The following is a 21,521-nucleotide window of genomic DNA, read 5'->3' as shown; positions in this document are numbered from 1 at the left end:
TAATATTGGACTTTTTTGACAAATAATCAAATAATCCAATTTGCTAATTTTATGTTTTCTCGACGTTTCATGCTATTCTGAATCGGATGAGAGCAAATTTAAACTAGTGGGATATATGGCATCGTGCCTTAAGGCAAATTGCTGGAACTTTCCATACCATACCGAAATGTTCGAGGAATACAGAATGTTTTCAAATAGATTATTATTAATATTGTAACATTGTCTAATATTCATAAGAATTATATAAATTGAATTGCAAAGTTGAAATTATTTGTTTAAAGTATATTAGAACTATAGTCAGAATTAAAAATAAAATCTGAATTATTTTTGATATACAAAAAATTTTTTTTGAAAAAAAAAAAGTTGAAACAAAAAAAAATTTTTTACAAAATCAATTATTTTATTAAGACAAGCAGAAAGTTCTCTGAATCATTTAAATCGGACGCTTAGTTCTCTCTAAAACTGCCATTTTTTACACATTCAGCTCCGTATCTTCGAAATAGCTGGGCCTGCCTTGGCCAAAAACTAATAAACACTTCTCCCAATCATTACTAATTGAATGTTTTTTAGATCATTCAAATCGGATGATCCGTTCAACAAAAACTCGATTTCTATTTTCTGCACCCTTTGCTCTTTATCTCCGTGACTGCTAGAACTACCTTTACCAAAAACTAATCTGCACATCTCCCTATCAATAGGAATCGAATGTTTTTTGAACCACTTAAATCGGTTGATCCGTAAACGTGGACGAAAAATTGTATCCATACATACATACACACACACACATTCATCTTTTCTGGGGTATGCCAGAATGTTCAGAAGCCTTCAAAACGTCGAAAAATGTAAAAAATTTCAATTTCGATTTTCGGCCCATTACAATAACTTACCCTACGGGAAGTTAAAAAAGCATGTGTGAGTGTGTGTGTGTGAACAGTTTTTTTGCCGTAAATCGACGTTTTCTCAAAAACGGCTCAACCGAATTCAAAAATTCAAAAGCCATTCGATGTATCTCGATGAGGACGATCGAGACGGACGATCGGCCGAGCCGTTTCTTTGTAAATCGCAAAAAAATGAAAAAAATTTCGTCCACGTTTTATCCCGCAATTCTGAATCGATTTTGAAAATTCAAAAACTGTTCGAAATATATTGGTCGGGAATCGACCTGATTAGTTTTGGTAAAGATCGGCCGGGTCGTTTTCTTGTAAGTGTTAAAAAAAAAAATTCGACGATTTTCATGATTTTTTAGTCTTAAAATCTTTAATCGTCAAAGTTTGCAAAAATTAGTGTCGCTTTTTTTTGACGTTTGTCAAAATTATAACTTTCATCAACGTTTGCTCAAAAACTCCTGAACCGATTTAAAAGCCAATCGATGTATTTTGATGTGGATTATCCTTTCTCAGTTTTGTGCAGCAATCGGCCAAGCCATTTCTTTGCATTTTGGGAAAAAGCATTTAGCTTTTCGACCACATTTAAGCTCATACTTATCGAATCGATTTTAAAATATTAAAAACTGTTCGAAAGATTTTATTTGGGAATGATACTGATTAGTTTTATATGGAAATCTATCGAGCCGTTTCCTTGTAATTAACTGTTGAAAAAAAAATTCAAGCCAATTTTTATGGAACTTTTTTGGCGATATATATGATGGTCTTATAGAACTTACTGAAATATTACGGCCTTACGACAAGTAGTTTAATTTTAAAAATTTATCAACATTTGTTAAAATTAAAATTAGGTGATTTATTTGATATAACAATAGAGTCCTTAGTCTTAATGAACATACTAAACCATTAAAGTCCTACGCAAACTGGTTCAAATATAAAAATTGGTGATTTTTAAAAAGTTGCTTTTAGAAAATACTTCGAGTTAACGTGTTCGTTTGTTTTCAATTATGTGTAATGAAACCACTCGGAGTACTTTTAATCACTCAAATTAATTTATTTTTGATTGATTAAATCGATTATTTACACAAATCGGGAAGTTCTTGTAACTTGCCTCAAGGCAAAATACCAATACCAACTAGTTTAAAAATGTATTATTTTTATTTATTCGAAAACTTCCCTTTCGCTATCATAAACATATTTTTATTCTTATATGTGAAAATAATAATTAGATTGTAATTACTCGTGTCACATTATATTACTTCTTTTAAAGGAAAAATGCAACTGTGTATTTTTCACTATTTATATGTCGATGTCATTTTTACATATAATTGCCAAAAGATTTACTTAATGTCTATGTAGGACAGTTGTAAATATATTGTTGAATGAAAAAAATATATGTGAAAATAATGCAAAAACAAATAATTATTTTCAATGTTATTTGATCCAGATAAACTATTAATTTTTTGTTCTACTAATTAAAATTAAAATAATTTTGTTTACTATCCATAAAATTGAATAATAAATAAATTTAGCAAAATACTGCTTCAAATCGCACTAAATTTGCGGATATTTTTATATTTCTATATAAAATTCGAAAATTGGCTAAAACCGGTTTTCTGATAAAATTAAAATTTGAAAACCGTTTTTTTTAATGTTTGTTTTTATATAAACCCTAGTTGTCGACCTTTAACGTTTTTGTTAAGTTTGGAATCCTTTTTTTAACTTTTCGTAGGGTAAGTTATTGTAATCGTCTAAAAATTGAAGATGTTTATTCTTCAATTTTCAAAGGTTTCTGAAAATTTTGTCATACCTCAGAAAAAATGAATGTGTGTGTGTGGTGTAAGTATGTATGGATACAATTTTGGATACAATGTTTTCGGGTTCACGAAACAAACGATTTGAATGGTTCAACATTCGATTCCTTTTAAGAGGAAGATGTGCTGAATAGTTTTTGGCAAAGACAGGTCCAGCCATTTTGGAGATAACGAGCTAAATGTACAAAAAATGACAGTTTTTGAGAGAACTAGACATCCGATTTGAATGATTCAAAAAACTTTCAGCTTGTGTTGACAAAACGATTGGTTTTGGGGGATATTTTTTTAATTTAAAAAAAATGTTTTTTTTTTAAATATCGAACACAATTCGAATTTTAATTTTTTTAACTAATGTTCTAAAAAGCTCACTACTTCAAATAAATAATTTTAACTGTGCTTTTAAGTTTATATAATTCGAATAAATATTAGTCAATGTTACAGTATTTATAATAATTTATTTGAAAGCATTTAATATTTTTCGAATATTCCATTACGGTACGGGAAGTACCAGCAATTTACCACAAGATGCAATTCACCACTAATTTTATTTTTATTTTACAATTTATTACTACTAGATTTAAAATTATTTAAAAAAAATATGAAGAAACAATAAAATGCTCAAGTTGATTTGATTAAATTCTAATATAAAATTTTTATATTTTTATAATCAAAAACAGAATTTGGCAAGTTATAACAGGTATTTATATTTTTTTCGACAGAAAAATGTATTCATGTTATTTTTTTTTTTTTTTTTGATGGGGAGAAGTGGTGATTAGATTTTTGCAAAGGCAGGTTCAGTCATTTCAGAGAAGCAGAGCTAAATGTACAAAAAATTTCAGTTTTTGAGAGAACTGAGCATCCCATTTGAACGATTAAATAAAAGTTTTACTTGTTTTGACAAAACAATTGCCTTTGGAGATTCTTTTTTTTTAATTTTTTTAATTTTTTTTTTTTTTTATTTTTCAAAAATTTTTATTTGTACATTGAAAAATAATTCGGATTTTAATACTAATTTTATCTCTAGTCAGCTAGTATATATATTATATATGTATATATACATAGCTGGGCACCGTTAATCAAATAGTTAACTTCGTTAATCGTTAATCCGCTACAAAAAAAGTTAACTTCGTTAAACGTTAAAGCGTTACATTTCGGAAGAATTAACGCAAGTTAACGTTAATCGTTAATCCGTTAATATGTGTAAAATTACATTTTTATATCGTTGCGTTAGTGAACTTAAAAAACTTATTAGTTTAGGTTCTGGAAGTTAACAGGTTATGAATAAAACAAAATACTTGTATAATTCAAATGTGTAATTTAACCCCTCGCGCGTTTTATGCACTTCCGTGTGTATAAGGAAAATGGCACAATTATCACATACCGTGATAACGCTATTGGTCAACTTTCCGTTTTTATGATTGCATATTGTTTTTACAAGAATTTTTTTCTAAATAAAGGGAAAAATTTTTTTTAACTTCCCGTAGGGCAAGTTATAGTAATCGCAAAAAAATCGAAAATGAAAATTTTTGCATTTCTCGACGTTTCAAAGGTTTCTGAATATTTTGGCATACCTTAGAAAAAATGGATGTATGTGTGTGTGTGTGTATGTATGTGTATTCGGATACAAATTTTCGTCGACGATTTCGGGAACACGGATCAACCGATTTGAATAATTAAAAAAACATTCGATTTGTATTGATAAGAAGACGTGCTGATTAGTTTTTGGCAAAGGCAGGTCTAGCCGTTCCGAAGATATGGGGCAAAATTGAACCAAAAACGGTAACTCAGTTTTTAAGAGAACGGAGCGTCCGATTTTAATAATTCAAAAAACATTTTACTTGTATTGACAATTATGAAGAACTGATCAATTTTTCATGAAGGCAGGTCTAGCGGTTTCGGAGATCTAATAAAAAAAGTAAAAAAAATGCCATTTGGCGGTCAAAATGATCATTAGACATATGCACATTAAATTATCAGATATTTTATAGAGATTTTAACAATAAGTATAAATTTTATTTACATTCCTATGGGTTCCGTGCCAATGTTTATCCTTTAGACAGCGACGCGGCGCTTACGCGCTTTATATTTTGTCTCTATGCAGTCCTAAAGCAGTAAAATTGCTTTGAAAAAAAGTTCAGATCTTCCAAAATATGTCAAAATAAAGAAAACATTTTTTTTCAAAAAAAATTAATTTTTTGTCCAATAGTTTATAGTTTCTGCATTCCTCTCTACTGCTGTCATACGTTTCCAGCCACATTAACCGAAACTTTGGGTGAAATGCCGCGGCAAGTTGGCACTGTTCATCATTCAGGAGTAGTCCAAATCTTTTCTCTATGCCGTTTAATAAGGCATTGGCTAAAGCTGTGCCGTGCGGTAAATAGTAGGCATTGGATTAACGATTAACGGACTTCTCGCATTTTAACGGAAGTTAACGTGTCCGTTAACATTTTTAAAAGTTAACTTAAAAGTTAATCCGTTAATCAAAATGTTAACTTCGTTAATTAACGATTAACGGATTAACGAGTTAATGCCCAGCTATGTATATATATATATATATATATATATATATATATATATATATGGGTTCGCCGTAGCCAAGATCGTTAACGCGTTGACTTTGTATGGACAGGGTCGCGCGTTCGATTCCCCGCTCTGGCAATCTGACATCGGGCAGCGCGATGTCCATTTTCAATTGAAAATATAGATCAAAATATGTTTCCAATTGAAAATAAGCCCATCGGGCACTGCGGTGTGAAATGGAAATGGGAAAAACTCTCACACTACTTCTTCCCTGAATCGAGTTGGAGTTTAACTCAGCTCACGGACCTGCCCTAGGGCAGCACTACCCATTATTATTATTATTATATATATATATATATATATATTTCTTTGTTTGATGTATCGCCCTCAAGAACTCACTCATATATTTCAACATCAAAATTAACTACTAAATCATATATATATATATATATATATATATATATATATATATATATATATAACTAAATATATATATATATACATATATATAAATATATATATAGCTTCAGACTGATATTAAATATTAATATACTAAGAATAATTTATTTATGTGCTCATATTTCATATTACTGCATACTTCATAGCATTATTTAAGTGCCAGAGGGCAGGGAATATTTGTCACCTCGCGTTGAGAGGTATGTCGCAAGAATGTAATCAATCTAGATGTGCGCCCATTTATTATGCATGAACTCGTAACACATAGAAATTTAGAATGCGAGTTAATCTCAACATTTTACTCAAATATGAGAAAGAAGACTGTAGTTTAATTTTATTTCAACGTAATTCAGAAATTTATTGAAATCGGACTTTCCGTTTTCTTAAAACCCATTCTGGATGAGCCACATCGATGCTCTCAGCTGGAGCATTCTATATAAGCCATTCATTTTGTTCTTTGACTAGTAAATACAAAAAATGGGGGTATGTAGTGACCGTTAGCACTCATACAGAACAAAATTAAATAATTAGAATAAATTACGTCATATCTCACTAAAATATCAGTATGTTTATTGTCCGGCACTGAGGGACGACTTAGTGTCCGGTGCTAAAGGACATGTTCGTTCATTCATGGTACCTCCTAAAATTGTTTAAAAGATGTAATAATATTCTACTATTTTACAGATAACAATCAAGTACTACTTTTATATATGCATGCCAAACAAATGTAAATGCATAAATATACTAGAATTACTTCCATTGATATTTAGGTGAAGCCGAGATTTTGCACCTAATACAGCAAACTGTTGCTCCCGCCGTGGCCGTGTGCATCACAGGCAAGGTTTGGCATGTGATCCTGTACCTGTGTGCCCCGCAGGCCTTTTTACTTGTATTGTAATGAACAGATTTATACTCGCTTAAATAATTCGTGTTAAATAGAGTGTCCGGCGCAAGGTGCCGTTCGGCGTTACGGAACTTCTCCCTATAATAATTACAGATAGTTTTTGATTTTGTTGTGTTTGAAAAATTCAATTAAAAATTGCATTGTTTAGATTTAATTGAAAGCGATAACTTTATTTTTGAAATAAACAGTTGAAAATTTTATCTAAATATCTAAATTTCAATTTCAGCTGATTAAGTCAATTATCACACATTTCGAGAAGTTCATGCAACTTGCCTTAAGGCTAAATGTAATTACCTTTCAACTAGTTTAATAAACATCTCGTAAAATATATTATATTTTATTTATAAATAACCTTAAGTGTTTGCCACTAAGGGACTTCCCCCTATATATATATATATATATATATATATATATATATATAGATGTTGTGTCTATATATTATTTATATTTATAATTAAAAGAACTGAATAACGTGTATATAAGTTTAATTTATAATAACAAAATGAGTATAAAGTATTTCACTGATAAAATATATTTAGGTTAGGTTTATGTCTTCACTCTTCCAAGGGTTGACGCACAAAAGGGTGAGATTGCATTTTTCGCATCCCTCGAGCCCACGCAAGTGTTGCACGATGCGCCGTCGCCAACTTGACAGTTTGCGACGTTCTTCACACGCAACGTGTCTATGAAGTTGGTATTGGCGTTTCTGGTTGTTACTCTCGCCGCTAGGTGTAGAGAGACGCCATATCATTCCCCCCAAGATGAAGGTTAGCTATCTGTCAGAATAGAAATAAGGTTAAATGTGTGTTGTCAAATATTGAACGCAACTTTCTTTTTGGCTGTTTTCTTTGTAGGTTCCTTTGATGACTCCCAGGGATGTCTATGAAGTGGTTGAGAAAGTGATTCGTAATCTGCATCTGTTTTATTTATATATGCTGGTTTTAGCCTTTCAACAGCGAAGTTCTTTGCGGCCCCATTAATGCGAAGTTTGTAAATCCTATCAGAAACTCGCTCAAGTATTTCATAGGGTCCGCTGTAAGGTGGTTCCAAAGGCTTTCGTACATGGTCTGCTCTGAGGAATACATGTGTGCATGTGCCCATATCTTTCAAAATGAAAATCTTGGATTTGTTGTGGTGGGCTGTTGGAGTTGGTTTCAATGCACACATGATTCGGCGATTATTCTCTAGAAAACCCTGTGGATTCTGTGAGTTATTAGATGTATTGAAAAAATCACCTGGAAGTCTCAATGTGGTTCCGTAAACCATCTCTGCTGCTGATGTCTTAATGTCTTCCTTGAATGAATTCCGTAGACCAAGTAGTACATAGGGTAGTGTCTTGATCCACGGTTCAGAAGAACACATCAGTGCAGCTTTTAGGGTTCTGTGCCAACGTTCTACTAATCCATTTGCTTGAGGGTGGTATGCTGTCGTACGTGCTTTCTTTGCACCAACTGCCTGTGCCAAGGACTTGAAGAGAGCTGACTCAAACTGCGTGCCTTGGTCTGATGTTATTGTAGTTGGTGTACCAAATCTGGAAATCCAGCACGTAAACAATGCTTGCGTGACTGTCTCAGCTGTGATGTCTCTCAGAGGGATGGCTTCCGGCCATCTTGTAAATCTGTCAATAATTGTTAAGCAGTAAGGAAAACCATTAGTATTGGGTAAGGAAATTATGTCAATATGAATATGAGAAAATCTTTCATCAGAAATAGGGATGTGCAAAGGATTGAAATGATTATGTTTATGGATTTTGGACTTTTGACAGAATATGCATTGACGAGTCCAAGTCGCAACATCCTTTCCAATTCCAGGCCAAACATACCGGCTGCGTACCTCCCTGGATGTGGTCCTAATGCTTGGATGAGAGATACCATGGACTACGTCGAATGCTGTTTTGCGGAGGCTCTGCGGGAGATAAGGTTTAACAAAGTTTGACTCGATTATACAATAGATCGGAAAACCATCCAATGTTAATTTGTGTAATCTAAGAGAAGTTTCTCCACCAAGCAGCTCCTGCATTTCTGGATCCAAGCTTTGCTCTATACATATTTGTTCAGCCGACAGTCTGGTAGGCATTTCAATGGTGTTTATTCTTGATAATGTATCTGCCACTACATTTTCTTCACCTTTCACATACACAATTTCAGTAGAGAACTGGGATATGTATTCCAATTGTCTACGCTGTCTGTCCGACGCCTTTTCCGGTCTCTGCTAAAATGCATATGTGATGGGTTTGTGGTCTGTCTTGATAATGAAATGTCTCCCTTCCAGCAGGTATTCAAAATATTTTATGGCCGCAAAGATGCCTAGAAGCTCGCGATCATATGTCGAATACCTCTGTTCCGTGGATGTGAGCTTTCTGGAGTAGAAACCTATAGGGTGCCATGCACCATTTTCTTCCTGCTCCAGAGTGGCTCCAATGGCTGTTGTTGACGCATCTGTTATTAAACATATATTTGTAGAAGCAGCTGGATAGTGAAGTAAAGCGGCGTTTGCAAGAGCATTCTTTACGTCCTCAAAGGCTTGCAGAAATTCTGGGTTCCAAATGACAGGTGTTTTATCCTTCTTGACTGAACTACGTAGGTAACTGTTCAGCGGTGCTTGCAGTTTGGCTGCTTTTGGGACTGATTTCCTGTAATAATTCAGCATTCCCAGAAACCTACGCAGTTCCAGAACCGTTGTTGGCTGTGGGAAGTTCAAAATCTTGTCCACCCGGTCTGTAGCTGGAGAATAGCCCTTCTCACTGAGCTTGTAACCCAGAAAATCTACTTGGGACTTGCCTAGGACGCATTTGTTGGTGTTGATGGTTAGAGAATGTTCTTGCAAACGCTCAAAAACTATCTGCAGGTGGCGATGGTGTTGCTCCATGTTCTCAGACATAACCAGAATATCATCCACATATATAAACACAAAGTCAATGTCTTGGAATATGTGGTTTATGTAGCGCTGGAATGTCTGAGTGGCATTCTTCAGTCCAAAAGGCATGCAGAGGTACTCATATAATCTCCATGGAGTTATGATGGCAGTCTTCTGTATGTCCTCTTCATGCATCGGCACCTGATGATACGCTTTTGCAAGATCTATTGTTGAAAAAATTGTTTTATTGTGCAGGTTTGTAAAAACATCACTGATTAGTGGAGGAGGATATTTGTCTGGTTGCGTGCTTGAATTAAGCTTTCTATAGTCACCACAGAGTCTATAAGATCCATCCTTTTTTGATACCATATGTATTGGACTTGCCCACGGACTGCTTGAAGGTCTCAAAATGCCACTGTTCAGGAGATTTTGTATCTCGGCTTTTGCAGCTGATGCTTTCTCACCAAAAATCTTCCTGAACCGGGCAGCGACTGGTGGACCTGTTGTGGGAATCCTGTGTGCGAAAGGAGATGGTTTAATTGTTAGTCTCTGTGGCGTTCTAGTGATTGTTATATATTTGTTTAGTAAGCTCCTGAAAGGTTGGTGTGGGTTAATTGTGGAAATGTTAATGTTCTGGGTCTTCAGCACTTTGCCATCAGAGGCTAAGCCTGTCGTTGAATCAATTAGTCTTTTGCCTTTCAGGTCTATTAGTAGATTGTAGTAGCTTAGCAAGTCTGCACCGATTATGGCTGTTGCCACATCTGCTACTGTGAATTGCCAAGTGAAGGGTCTGCGCAGCGAAAGGTCCAGCTCGAGAGTCCGCTTTCCATAGGTGGATATTCGGCTGGAATTGGCTGCATACAGAACATGCTCTTCCTTGGCACGACCGGTTGCAAACTTGCTAGCTGGAAGAATCGAGAGAACGGAGCCAGAGTCTATAAGAAAATTTATTCGTGTTTTTCTGTCTGTCACACATAGTCGGAGCTCTGGACAGACAGAATTAATATCACCATCATTACTTGCTCCTGGTGTTGATGGTAACTTTAGTTTTCCGGCTTCAGGAGAGTCTTAACCAAACAGGGTTCTATGCATTTGGTAGCCTTCTCTCCAAACCTGCTATGGTAAAAGCATAGCTGTGATTTGGACGGCGTCTTTGATCTCCCTCTCCTGTGCCTGGAGTGACTTCTGGTCCTGCTTCTCTCGTCATGTTCTTTGCTATGTTTTAAATTCTCCACTTCTGTCGTCAAGGCATTTAGTTTCTGCATCATGGCAAGCAGAATTTCTTGGTTGCGGTCACTTCTTGGTTCAGGTGCTCTGCTCGCTGTGGCCATCACCGATGATGGCAGTCCACAAGTATCTACAAGCCTGTCTGCCATCTCGCCAATGGCTTGTAGCCCAATGTTTTTCGATACAAGCAGTAGAGGCCGGATGTGTTGTGGGAGTCTGTCCAACCAAAGTTTATGGATGATATCCTCCGAGATTTCACTCCGAGCCAGGTCAATCATTTCCCGTAGTAGCTGGGATGGCTTTTTGTCACCTAGGACAACGTTTGTTAACAATTTGTCTACTTGCTTTGACCTCGACTCGGATACTCGGTCTAGGATTATGCTCTTCAACGTGTTGTATTTATTTTCGGTTGGCGGACTTCGCAACACATCGCTTACCAGATGTAAAGTGGACCTGTCCAGAGCACGCAATACCGCCGTGTACTTCGTATCGTCGGATTTGATCCTATCTCCAAGAAACTCTGCCTCAATCAACATGAACCATATATCAGGAGAATCTTCCATGAACGGGGTTATCGAATGCCTGCCCACGTTGTAAATTTGTTCCGTTTTTAAATCATCGTTCTCTTGTTTGGAGTTACTCGCACATGGCGTGCGAACTTGAGTTTCGTCAAAATCGATGAGCGATCGATTTAGATCTTGTGAGGCTTCAGTGTTTGCGGGTGAAGACATTATTAATGATATAGTATACCTCGCTTGTAGTATCAAGATCAGAATTCAGCCACGTGTTTTCTCAGTCGCGGTCACCAATTATATAGATGTTGTGTCTATATATTATTTATATTTATAATTAAAAGAACTGAATAACGTGTATATAAGTTTAATTTATAATAACAAAATGAGTATAAAGTATTTCACTGATAAAATATATTTAGGTTAGGTTTATGTCTTCACTCTTCCAAGGGTTGATGCACAAAAGGGTGAGATTGCATTTTTCGCATCCCTCGAGCCCACGCAAGTGTTGCACGATGCGCCGTCGCCAACTTGACAGTTTGCGACGTTCTTCACACGCAACGTGTCTATGAAGTTGGTATTGGCGTTTCTGGTTGTTACTCTCGCCGCTAGGTGTAGGGAGACGCCATATATATATATATATATATATATATATATATATATATATATATATACATATATATACATATATATATATATATACTAGATGACCCGACAGACGTTGTCCTGTACCCACTTTTACGTTTTTTTATTATCCTATACTAATATTTATACCGTTCAGTTAAAAATAATCATTATTGTTCTTCGAGTTACTATTTACACCAATATACGAGTGATGTTAAATGTAGTACTGTTTCAAATAAAATGATTATTCTCAATTTCCACAGTTAACACTTTAATTATCCCTTTGACAAATATTAAAATATGTTCAATAAAATTATATATTAAAAATTATACACTGCGATTTATAGAACAAATTTTTTCCAATAGCTCAATTTATTTTATTGAATTTAAGGGTACATACAATATTTTTAGACATACCTGTAGATGTGGACGTTTAAATGAATGATTTTTTATTTAATCACGGCTAAAACATTGATTTTCCAAATTTATTACACAAAAATGTGATGTATTTATTGTCATAGCATAGATACACATGTTGAAAATTGAAATCTTTTAAAAAATATAACAAATTCAGAAAGAATTAATATATAACATGCGGTCAAGGTACAATATCACCTTCGATTTTTCTACCCAAAATAATTGCTTCAATAATGTTGCCAACAATTTTATAATTTCATACCATATTTTAACTTGCTTTTAATATTGTAATATCTAAATTGCATTTTTCACACTAATAATTCAATATACATTATTACTTAAGTTCATATTTGAAGTGAATTAATTGTCAAGTTTTGTTCACATGTGCTCTATTCAACCTACTATCAACAAAATTATTGCTGTAAATGAAGAGGAAAAAAGCGTATGCCCAGCTAATCTTAATCTAAAGTTCAGAAGTGAAAACAATTTGCATTTCGTCACCACCCACCGCATTAATTGGATTATAACTCTTTTATTTCTGATTTTATTATAACTTGTAATATACTATTTTAAAGGTGATTAAATGAGCTACAACTTTCTCTATTATAAATTTTACCGTAACTTCTCTTATTTTGAAACGGCGAAGGGTTAAAAGGCTCGAAAGACACTCCGGTTGGACAGCCGCGCACTCTTTAAACAATTAGAACTCTATCAATATTTGTGTAACAAAAAAATAATTAAAAGCAATAATTAGTCTGAGAAATACCTTGAATTTTCATATATATGCTTTTATACGTATTCTTTCAGAGATATTATAATGAGAAATTGTTTTTTTTAAATGGATTTTTTTATGAAATTATGAGTTTTTTGAAAATCGTTTGTACTAATGTTATGGTATTTTCTAGAATCCATCAAAATCTCTCAAACGAAGTTAATTCTAGATGGAAAACGATTATTTTTAATTTTGGTGGAAATGGCGTCTTTTAATTGCATGATCGCTCACTCATTTTACACGCAGTAGTACTTCTTTTAAAGCTTATTTGGAGAACTATAAAAACCCATGTTCATAATTAACTTAATATTGTTAATTTGTAATAATGCTGTAAAATAGCTATTTATTGGGATTTTTATTGATATAATTTTGTTCATTACATAATTTTTGTTAAAATGTATATTTTTGAAGATATTAACAAAAAACGATGAAAAACGCAAAAAAGAAACAAATTTTCAGTAGCCAGTAACTTGAAAAGTATTTGCTTTTTTGAAAAACATTATTAAACATTTTTCTCTTATAATTAGTTCTTTTATCCACACCCAATGTTATTACACCACTGAAAAGAAATGGCATCCCCCAGGTAGTGTAAAGGAGTCTAAATTGTTTTCACTTTTGAACTTGAGAGTAAGATGAACCTAATTCCAAAATTCCAAACAAATTGGAAAACAGTAAAAAAAAAGTGAAGACGCAAAACGCTCCATTGAGTAAATATTCCGTACAAAATGCCAACCACATGAAATTTTGACACAATGAAACTTCTAAATGTTTTTTTGAATAAGTAATTTTTTTTGTATTGTGACTTAGTATAGTAAGGCAAAACGCCCGCAAATTGAATATTTTTGAGCGCAATCACTTATGGCTCGTCTCCTTTGCACGAATTCGTACGTACGTAAGTGCGTTGAGAACACGATTCGCCGTGCGCGTCAGTCGCATGCGCAGACTGTTAGACGCATGTTATATTATTTGCATCTTATATTTTTTAATTATGGCACATCTCAGCTGTTTTTCGACAATAATAATGTGGATATTACATTTTCTTTTTTTTAATTTTATGAATTTATTATTTTTTAATATTGCCTTAGCCTATAAGTGAATAAAAATGTTTGGCAAATGACAGTTGTCATTTGTTTTTAATGTCAAACCATGCCTTAAAAATTTTAAAGGTCAAACAATGATAAGCGGTTTTTTGTACTTTTTTCCATTTATTTCTACAATCAAACTATATTTCTATGAATCAAAACATTCTAGAAAATGTCCCGAACAAACTTCAGGAAGATTCATGAAAATCCGAATTATAGTTTAGGAGGATTAATGAAACTTACATTGTTACAGAAGAATTTTATATATAAGATATATAATATATATATATTGATTATATATATATATATATCTATATATATCTATATATTGATATATATATATATATATATATCTTCTCTCTTGATATATATATCTATATATATATTATATATATCTATATCTATATTTGATGACATATTATGATTCAGGCAGTAACACCAAGTAAAAAAAACTAAAGCAGTTGTAAAAAAGTTTATTTAACCATACGTTTCGGTCTTCGTCGAGACCGTCATTGAGTGGAACAACGTAACGTAAACGAAGTATTCTATCCATACATACATACAAACACGCACCAAAATTTTGTCAGAGGTATGCCAAAATGTCCAGAAACCATTACAATAACTTACCTTATGAAACGTTAAATATGTTCTAATCGAAAACAGCTCATTTGGGTCACTGCGGTGTGAAATAGCAATCGAAAATATCTCACTATTTTTTGCTGAATCAAGTTGAAGTTTAACTCAGCTCACAGACCCTAGGGCAGTACTACCGAATATTATTTATTATTAACTTATTGTGGGGTAAATTAATGCAATCGTCCAAAACTCAAGATTGAAAGTTTTTGCATATCTTTACTCTTTCAAAGAGTGGACACAAATTTTGTTTACGATTTCGAGCGCATAGTTCAACCAATTTGAAATATTCGAAAATATTCGATTCCTACTAATAGGAGAACGTGCTGATTGGTTTTTGGCAATGACAGGCCGTTACGGAGATACGGAGTAAAGAGTGCAGAAAATATAAATTGTTCGAGAGAACGGGGCATCCGATTTGAATGATGCAAAAAAAACAATTCGTAATGGCGTGGAGAAGTGGTGATTAGATTTTGGCGAAGACTGAGGAATATCCGAACATCCTAGAAATATGAAGATCCTTCATTAACTTCCCGTAGGGTAGTTGTAGTAATGGGCCAAAAATCTAAAATGAAAATTTTTGCATTTCTCCAAATTTGAAGGTATTGAACATTTTGGCATACCTGAGAAAGTGCAGTGCAGTGCAGAAAATATAAATCAAGTATTTAAGAGAACGGAGTATCCGATTTAAAAAACATTCCATTTGTGATGATTGGGAAAAAAGGTGATTAGTTGTTGGGCAGGTCCAGCCATTTTGGAAATACCGAGCTAAATGTACAAAAATTGGCAGTTTCTGAGAGAAATAAGCATCCGATTTGAATAATTCAAAAAACTGTTTGCTTGTGTTGACAAAACGATAGCTTTCGTAAAAAAATTATTTCATTTTTTTTCGATTTTTTTTTTTTTTTTGTATATCGAAAATAATTCAGGTTTCAATTTTAATTCTGATTGAAGCTATAGAACTTCAATTAAATTTTAATTGAAAATTTTTAACTTTGTAATTCAGTTTATATAATTCTTATAAATATTAGAGGATATTACAGAATTTATAATAATCTATTTTATTTGTTACGGTACAGGAGTACCACAATTTTCCTTAAGGTACGATGCTATACACCACTACTTTTACCTCTACTTCAAAAAGATCATTAATTTTGTTTATTTACTTTTCATGTAAATTTATATAATCGTCCTCGACCAATTATATGCTTTTATATTTTGTCTATAAAATATGAATAATGAAAATTACAGAATTTATAATAATCTATTTGAAAACATTTGAGATTCCTCGAATATTTACGGTGATTTGCCTTAAGGGGTTAGGGGTACTTAGAATTTTTGAAAAATCGATTTTTATTTTTTCTTATTTTCATTAAGTGTAATATCTTGAAAATATTTTCTGAAAATTTCAAATTGATTCGATGATTACTTGAATTATTGGACTTTTATCAGCGCGCTGAAGCAAGTAGAGAGCTCGATATTTATACTCAAGATTATTCTCCCTTACCTCCTAATGTTTTAAAAGCTATTAAACCGATTTACGACGATCTCAGCAATGATAATTTACTTTCAAGATTGAATCCATAATCAGAAAAAATTGAAAGCTTCAACCAACTAGTGTAAAAATATGCCTAAAAACCGTGAATACTAGTTTTACTATCGTACAAACTGCTGAATATTCATTATTATAGATTATGGATACCCTAGAACCTAATTGTGGGTGTAATTCCCATTGGTATGCTGAAAAACAAGATGCTGTACGTATGAAAGTGGCAGATCAGCGCGCCAACGAGAACACTCGGGAGGCCTGAATGCTTCGTAGGCAACAGCAAATGGAAATTTTGAAAACTTGCACAATGACTGATGAACTATTATATGGCCCAGAATAGATGACTAAGGTTTTTTAAAAATAAATCAAAAAATATTTTACGAAATGTTTATTAAATTATGACTTATGTAAGATAACAAAGTTAGAAATCAAACTAAATTAACAAAAAACGCAACCTTTGCTAAACAATAATTATTACTATCAATCAAACTTGGTAACAAAAAATAAAATAACCAGCATTGAACACATATGTAGTCATCTCCACATTCTGGAATGTCTGCACATTTGTGTTTTACGAATATTCCTAGATATTGCAAAAAAAAATCACTAATTATCCACCCTTTGGGCCACACCGATGCTCTCATCTGAGCATTCATTATAAGATTTTCATTCTTTGACTAGAAAATGTGAAAAATGGGGGTATGTAGTGACCATTAGCACTCATACAGAACAAAATTGATTAATTAATAAATTACACATCAATTACTACAATCTCAAATAATCACTATGTCAATTCTCACTTTCTACTTTCGGCGCTAAGGGATGACTTATTGTCCGGTGCTAAGGAACAGAGAATTTCGTTCATTTAGTGATACCTACTAAATTGTTTAAAATATCTAATAATATTCTATCATTTTACGGATACCAATCAAGTACTACTTTTTTTTTGAATGCCACTAGAATATAAATGCATAAATACACAAGAATTACTTCCATTGATATTTAGGTGACGCCATGTTTTTTGCGCCTAAAGCAACAAAGGATTGCTCCCGCCGTGACCGTATGCGTCACAGACGAGCCTTGGCGCCTGATTCTACACCTGCGTGCCCTCCGCGCCCCTTTCACTTGTATTTGAAATGGAAAGATTTATATTCGCTTAAATAATACGTGTTAAATAGAGTGACCGGCTTTAGCTGCCGGGACTTACCCCTAATTCAATAATTTGTATTTCTGAGCATAAATCCAATGTGAAACTTTAAACAGTTTAAACTATGTTTAAAGTTTTACTCAAAACTATGTTTTTTTGAACGGGTGACAACTGTAACTCAAAAACCGCTTAGTAGATTTTAATGAAATTTATACAGCTTTTAGAATATATAATAAACTCGGGCTTGATCGAAGGATTTTTATTTTCTGATGCCGCCATTTTGTCAATTTTTGCAAAAAAAGCTTTAATCAGGATTATAAAACTATTTTTTTTATTTATTGATTTTAGATGAATCTCCAAGAAGTTATGACTGTCACCGCCAGGACTGTTTTCTAAAACTAGGTCAGCAAAACAGCTTTAACTTCAGAAATAATTTTGTTTTCTGAAATTTCCGTTACTTCAAGTCAAAACATTGTATAATAACGTCGCATTACTATTTTGTGTAAAAAAAACATCGTTTAATAACAAAAAAAAAATACTGAAAATTTTTATTTTTCGTGCCTCTGAGTACCCCTAACCCCTTAACGCACGATGCCATACACTACTAGTTTTATTGTAAAGGATCAAACTTTAAATATTTTATTACGGTGTAAGAAGTACCAGCAATTTGCGTTACAAACACGATGCCATACACCACTAGCTAAATAACATCAATGAGCAGGTACATGATATAAGTAATCTTGTCAGTATTTTCAAACATACAGTCAGAGTAAGTTATAGTAATCGCAAAAAAAATCGAAAATAAAGATTTTTATATATCTTTACGATTCAAAGGTTTCTGAATATTTTCGGCATACCTTAGAAAAAATGGATGTATGTGTGTGTAAGTGCGGATACAAATTTTCATCGACGATTTCGGGAACAATGATCAACCAATTTGAATAATTCAAAAAACATTCGATTCGTATTGATAAGGAGACGGGTTACTTAGTTTTTAGGCAAAGGCAGCTCTAGCAGGTCTAGTTTCGAAGATACGGAGCAAAAAGTGCAAAAAGGCAAGTTCTGAGAGAAAAAAAAATCGTCCGATTTAAATGATTCGAAAAAAAAATTCGATTCGTATTGATGTGGAGACGTACTGATTAGTTTTTGGAATAGGCAGGTCCAGTCATTTTGAAGATACAGAGCAAAAAGTGCAGAATACAGCATAAACTATTTAAAAATTGATGCATTTGAAATAAAATATGTCATTCTAACAATAAGCCCGCCTAATTAGATTTTGTTTATAAATGTTTCATTCAAATATATATAACAACGTCGACTAATCTAATAAGTTTTCACATTTTTTAACTTCCCGAAGGAGAAGTTTATGTTTTCATCAAAAAAAAATCCGAATTGCTAATTTTATGTTTTCTCGACGTTTCAAGCCATTCTGAATCGAATAAGACCAAATTTGGAAAAAGTATGTGTGTGTGTGTGTATGTGTGTGTGTTGTGTATGTGAACAGATTTTTTGCCGTAAATCGACGTTTTCTCTCGAAAACGGCTGGACCGATTTCAAAAATTTAAAAGCCATTCGATGTATCTCGATAAGGACTATTGTTTGTCAATTTTGTGCGACGACCGGCCAAGCCGTTTCTTTAAAATCACAAAAAGGTGAAAAAATTTTTGTCTACGTTTTAGCCCGCAATTCTGAATCTATTTTGAAAATTCAAAAACCGTTCGAAAGATATTGGTTGGGAATCGTGCTGATTAGTTTTTGGTAGAGATCGCCCGGGCCGTTTTCTTGTAATAAAGTTTTTTAAAAAAAAATTCGACGATTTTTATGATTATTTTTTTTGACGGTAGATACCATAGTCTTCTGTATCATACTAAAATATTACGGCCTACGACAACTGGTTCAGCTTTAAAAATTCGTCAAAGTTTGCAAAATTTAGTATCGTTTTTTTGGCATTTGTCGAAATTAAATCTTTGATCGACGTTTTCTTTCTCAAAAGCGCTCTGAACCGATTCAGAAATTGAAAAGACCTTTGATGTATCTCAATGAGGACTATCGAATTGTTCATTTTTGTGAGATGATCTGCCGAGCCGTTTCTTCGTAATTTGAAAAAAAGTGTTAAACTTTTCGTCCACATTTAGTTCATACTACCGAATCGTTTTTAAAAAATCAAAAACTGTTCGAAAAATATTAGTCGGGAATGATACTTTGAATAGTTTAAATCTACGAAAATCTAACCTTTTTTTTTTTTAATAACTGTTAAAAAAAAATTAAGCTGATTTTAATGGAACTTTTTTTGGCGATATTATTATGGTCTGATAAATTTACTGAAATACCACGGCCTTACGACAAGTAGTTTAATTTTAAAAATTCATCAAAGTCAGAAAAAATGAGTAGTTTTTTACGTCTGTTAAAATTAAGATTAGATGATTTAATTAGTAAAACGATAGAGTACTTGGTCTTGAACAGAGTAAACCATTAAGTCCAACGGAAACAGGTTCAATTATAAAAAGTATTGATTTTTAAAAATTTGCTTTAGAAAATACTCCGAGTTAAACGTGTTCGTTTCATTCTTTGTTTTCAATGATTGTAAAATCCACTCGAAATACTTATAATCAGTTTTAATTTCCATCATGCTGACTTTGAAAAATATTCACCAATATTTCATGTTCAATTTTCAAGAAAAATTAGGTTTTATAATTGTTGTTATTTTTATATATGTAATCATAACTATATTATGAAATAATTACCCCTCTAAATATGAATTTTCTACATTTGTATACGTTATCTATAATTTCATAATTTAAAATCATAAAATATGAATTAGTTGAAGATTATTTGCTAATTTGCGATAAAATTCATTAAAAATTGTTTTAATAAAGTAAAAAGAGCGTGTAAATGACTACTCAACCGTTTATACAGCAAAACTAAATAAATTAAAAAAAAGTACCCCATAGGATAATTTTGCCACGTGCCCGGAGGGTCTAGTTACGCCACTGTTTGAAATGCCTTACAAAAGTTTTTTTTCCGTTCTTATTTTTACAGGTTGTGATACACTGTTGTTTTGTCCAACACCTTAAAATAGTTTTTAAGTATATGTTATTTGATTGCTTTTAATATGTACTGTTGATTTTAATATAGATTCAATAGTCTTTTTTATATAATCTCAATAAACACATACATCTGGTGGGGTAAACGAGCCAACTGAATCTCCATCCTGGCAAAAGTGTAAAAAATAAAAATAGCAAATAAGAAAGTAAATGAAGTTAAATAAGGCAATTTTACAAGATATAAATTAAATAAACACATTGTACCAGCTGATGAATGTTTCTGACGAAATACCAGATCAACGTAATTTACAATTTTATCTCTGTAAAAATGCACCCATAAAATTTATATTTTGCATTGTGGTTAAATAATGTAGCGACTATTTTTAGAATCCTTCAAAATTAAAATAAAATTAGACCTGTTTGCCCCCTGGCCGTCCCAATTTACCCGCATATGGGGTTTAATTGACTCAAAAACAACAAGAAAACACTTTTATTCAATGATGAAGTAGCTGGGACTTTACTGACCATAGTCAGATAATTATGTGTTTATGTTCTACCTTACCTTAATCGACATCAGAATAATATACACGTAAAACATGGGTTTAACTTATTGTGTTTAGATAAATCTTCATTTATTATAGTAGTAATAAGATACATTCTCTTGTTTATTATGTTAAAAAATACATATTTTGATTATGATTTCAATTTTGTTGTTCAAACTATTAACTGCATGAAACCTTTTGAAAATTTAAAATAGATCAATATTTTGGTCTCTGGCTACCCGCCTATAGAGTAAAAAAGACCATTTTTGAAAAATTAAAAAAAAGAGTGTGCGTAAGGTTCACACGCGATTGAAGTAAAACTTATTTGCTACTGTACAAGATGGCAATTGAGTGAAAATAAATACATCATGTAACAATTTTGAATAATGTTTATTAGTAATATGGTAGCTCTTGTGATGCACCACATTTATTAGTGTAAACCATTATTAGAATACACATTATAACATGATAAATTATAAATTATACATTTATAATAGCGTTAAAATATATAATATTTAACAACAATAATGTAATTAAA

Source organism: Ctenocephalides felis, unplaced genomic scaffold (genome assembly GCF_003426905.1).
Source record: "Ctenocephalides felis isolate EL2017-DRISC unplaced genomic scaffold, ASM342690v1 CF-g0.4_SCAFFOLD_01604, whole genome shotgun sequence".
NCBI classification, from domain to species: domain Eukaryota; kingdom Metazoa; phylum Arthropoda; class Insecta; order Siphonaptera; family Pulicidae; genus Ctenocephalides; species Ctenocephalides felis.
This window is presented reverse-complemented; position numbering follows the sequence as displayed.